Source organism: Solanum pennellii, chromosome 1, assembly GCF_001406875.1.
Source record: "Solanum pennellii chromosome 1, SPENNV200".
In the NCBI taxonomy this organism is placed as follows: domain Eukaryota; kingdom Viridiplantae; phylum Streptophyta; class Magnoliopsida; order Solanales; family Solanaceae; genus Solanum; species Solanum pennellii.
The window spans coordinates 9255456-9260091 of NC_028637.1; the positions used below are offsets into that span (position 1 = coordinate 9255456).

Below are 4636 nucleotides of genomic sequence, written 5' to 3' on the forward strand. Positions count from 1 at the left end.
CTTTCTGTACATCCATATGTTATTGAAGAATTGACACCCATTTCTAATTACCTTTGTGGTGATATCACACCCTACTATTGTTATGAAGAATGGTGTGAATGTGGGCAACAACCTCCTCAAGGTCAAGTTTTATAAACTAGTTAAGGATAAATTGAAAAAATTTCATGAGATGAAATAAAAAAATAATAATAAAATTTGGGACACTTTATTTCTTCCTTTCAAAATATAATATTGGAATTCAACTCCTATTTTTAAGTGACTTAAAACAAGGAATTAACTAAATAAGAAATCTTATTGCTTCCTTCTTCATGTCCTATACCTTTCTTTTGATTTATAGTCTCTAATGATAATTGTATTCTACACTAATAATCTGTACTTTACAAAACATAGCCTTATTTAAAAGGGGTGTTTAATGATTAAAACATTTCATTATTTTTAAGTTGAACTAAGATGAAAGTTATTAGTTCGAGACCGAATAACATATTATTTTGAGAAAAATATTCACAATTGTTAAACTTCAAATTCTTTAGCCTCTATTTGATTGTGTGATACTTTATTCTCTAGCTGACTAATATATTACATTGAAGATTAATTTTTATGTTGAATTATATTTTGTAGTTCCATCATATAAGTCAAAGGAAAAATCACATAATTATTATTTCCTCTTTCATGTAATGCTAGTTTGACTTTGTTAAATTTGTTTGGTAGAAGGAACATAAGATAAAAACAAAATAGTTATGTTACAGATTCATAAACTATATATATTTATTAAGTAGTCAACTAAATATACTATAAATAGGACACAAAGAAAACAAAACATCATCATCAAGTGACTTACTGAGCATACAAAAAAAATTAAGATATGTCTTTGAAAGTGTGGGCTTTTTTCCTCATGTTTACGATGATAGGGATATGTAAGTCTTTTACTTGTCTATTAGTAATGGTGTATCATACGCTTCTCTCTAATATTTTCTAAGTTAATTTTGAAAAGCTTCTTGTTCTGAAATATGAAATATGTTTTTCTATTAACTATAGATTCTAACATTTAATTTGATAGGTGTCTCGCTAAAGGTTGAAGCAAAAGACATACCCAGGTGTTGTTGCAAGACAGACGCAGACTGTAAACGTCTTTGTGGCGATATACCTCCCTATTTTTGTGATGGTGAATGGTGTGAATGTGGGCATCGTCCTCCCATAGGTCGAATTACAAAAACTAGTGAAAACCTAAATTGAAGAATTAAAATTCACAACATGAAACAAAAAGGAACAATATATTTGGAATTTAATTTCTCTTTCAATGTAACTTTCAACATGACATTACCTTATTAAGAAATCTTATTGTTTCCTTCCATTCTGTTTCAATGTAACTTGCAACAAGGCATTAGCCAATTCCGAAAGCTTATTGTTTCCTTCTTTATGTCATATACCTTTATTTTAATAAATAATCTCAGATTTTTATATCTTTTTAGTAGCATTTCTCTATAAAGAGTTCTCATGTTTTTAGAGTTGAACTCCAAACTGTACATTTTGACACAAAACTTTGAGATGCAACTTTAAGTTGAATTCAAGAATTTTAAGAACAACAAATAGTTGTTTTCACAATTTTTTTTCCCCAAAAGCGAAAAATCTGGAAAAGAATTGACCAAGTTAAGAAAGTGAGTTTTGGTCATTTTCAAGGACCATAACTTCTAGCTCAGGATGAATTAGGGTTATTTCTTGATATGGTTGGAAAGTCCTTGGAGAGATCTTTCAACTCCATTGAGTTTGCGCATTTTCGATATCGTATGTGAAAGATATGCCTATCCGAATTTGGGTTGTTCAAGTAAGGAAAGTCCAAGGTTTTCTTTCTGTAATTTTTATCAAAATTAATTGTTTAAGGTTTAAAATCTTCAAAATATTAAAAAAGTTCATTAAAACTACACGAACGACAAGGTGAAAAAACTATCAGACCCAATAAGTCGTAAACGGCTTGGGGTCAATATGGAAGACTTCTAAATGACAAACAAAAAGGCCTTCACAAAGATATAATTGAGAGGGTCATAACACCCTTACACTCTCCAAAAACCAAATCACATAGCCAGGATGTTTTTTTACGTCCACGAGTTTCAATCACCCAAAAAGGAGCTCAATTGAGGGAGATATCACTAAAAACTATCTTGAGAATAAAAACAAATCGCATCTGGTCTTATTTTAAGAAATGAGACTGATTAATTCATTGTAATCTTTAGGTAAAGGTTCAGGATCGTGGCCCACTAATAAAACTTTCCTCGCAACTGTGGAGGTAAAATTTCATGATTATAATGTCCAAAGGTGATCAACGCGGGTTAGCGTCTTATCAGATCGCGACAAGGAGAGAATATGAATGCGAAGGTGAAATGAGCTACATCCTCATAATTTTGTCAAGTCCACGCAATCGTAATCCATAAAAATTAGGCCTTTATGAATGTGGTCAAGGGGCCCTTACATGAACTCGTTACTGGGTAACACCAGTAAGGCACATCAGGTAGTTTGTCCATTTCTAGAATTCTCCAACTGGTGCTCAGGATTTATTCAGAATCTTATGCACACAAACGAAATATGCCATCGAACCAAATTTGAAATTTTAAAAACATCATACAAAGGTCATCTCGGGAAAAAAAGTGAGTCCCACCGAAGCTCCATTTTTGCCAAAATGAACAATAGGTCTTGAAATTTTCATAGAAGCCTCAAGATCCATACAAAAGGTCCTTCTGACCTAACTCAATGTTGTGGAGCTAATAGAAACTTTTGATTGATGTCAACTGTTTATGTTTCAAAAGCTCTAAAACACATAAATTTGTTGGAGAATCAAATTAACGACCATGTGACTGGGATGCAAGGCTGACTCAACAACATTGGGGTCATAACGCGAAACAGAAAGAGGGACCCAAATATTTTTTTTATCATATAATTTAATGTAAAATCTACTTTTCTAGCTATATTAGATGTGAAGTCATTAGGTATTGTTTTATGATCAATTTGTTTTAATAATTCTTTTTCAAAAGGTAATATAGCTAATTCATTCAACCTTTCTTGAGACTATGTTGATCTTAAAGAAGATTTAATTAATTTAAATTTGGAAAAACTTCTTTCGGCTTATGTAACGGTTAAAGAAACGGTTAACATTATTCTATAAGCAATACGTGTATTTAGAAAAGAATCAAGTCTTTTTATTTGGTTGAGTATTTCTGTTAGATCATTATCTTCTACTTGTATTGTTTCCCTTGACACTTTTAATACAAAACATAAATATAAATCATCAATATTAGAAGAACTATTACATGTTAAATAAAGTTCTAGGTTAAGGCAACATTTTTAATTTTCATCATCTCTTGATCTCAATAATTTACCACTATATAAGAAATCGAAAATATTTTCACATGCTTTAATTGGTTCGAATCTATTTTGAAGTGAAAAAATAGGATGATCAACCCTACATATATAAAGCAATAAACACTTAAATATTCTTCAAGGGACTTGTGTCTTCGCTATCCATATTTACATCAAAATGTTTCTTATGAAATTCAGGTTTATTTTCATCTCATATGCAATTTCCTTTGCACAAATCACAACACTCATTAGTACCCCAGTAGTTGATTTTTTTTAAATGGGCCCCCAAAATATATGAGGCCCCAAGCAATGGTTTTAGTGGCCTAAGGGTTAAGACGGTCATAAACGAATTGGGTCGGTATAGGAATACTCTTAACCCCTAACGATGAGATGAAGTCATTTTCTTATAAATGACCTAGAGGGTTGTTACGTGTAAATACTTGGCCAATTCATTGTGTGCATTTTACTATACAAGTAATAAGAAACTGACACCGATTACGTGCTTTCTATACATCAATATGTTATTTCATAATTGACACCCATTTCTAAATACCTTTGTGGTGATATCCCACCCTATTATTGTTATGATGCATGATGTGAATGTTGGAAACAACCTCCTCAAGGTCAAGTTTAATAAATTGAAAAATTAAATTTTCATGGGATGAAATAAAAGTAAATAATAAAAGTTGGGACGCTTTTTTTCTTCCTTTAAAAAAATATTATTGGAATTAACCTCCTATTTTTAAGTGACTTACAACAAGGCATAACTAAATAGTTATTCTTATTGTGTCCTTCTTCATGTCCCATACCTTTCTTCTGATTAATAGGATATCATTAGAATGATATCTGTATTCTACATTAATTATCTGAACTAAAACATAGCCTTTTTTAAGAGGGGTATTTTATGATTAAAACATTTCATTTTTTTGAAGTCGAACTAACAAGAAAATTATTAGTTAGAGACCGAATAAAATATTATTTTAAGAAAACTATTCACAACGTATAAACTTCAAACTCTTTAACTTCTATTTGATTGTGCGATACTTTATTCTCTAGATGAGTAATTTACTACATTGAAAATATTAATTTGTATGTTTAAATATATTTTGTGATTCCATCATATTAGTCAAAGGAAAAATAACATAATTATATTTTCCTCTTTCATGTAATGCTAGTTTGACTTTATTCGATTTGTTTGGTTGAAGGAACATAAGATACAAACAAAATAGTTATATTACAGATTCACAAACTATATATATATATATATATATATATATATATATATATA

At 30.2% G+C, this 4636-nt stretch overlaps 1 long non-coding RNA gene across 1 annotated transcript; it reads left to right on the plus strand.

Moving 5' to 3' along the window:
- Positions 1-823: 823 nt before the first annotated feature.
- LOC107031904 lies at positions 824-1397 on the plus strand. Its single transcript, XR_001458291.2, has 2 exons — positions 824-914; positions 1058-1397. It is a non-coding gene; the product is annotated as an uncharacterized LOC107031904 (long non-coding RNA).
- Positions 1398-4636: the final 3239 nt, after the last annotated feature.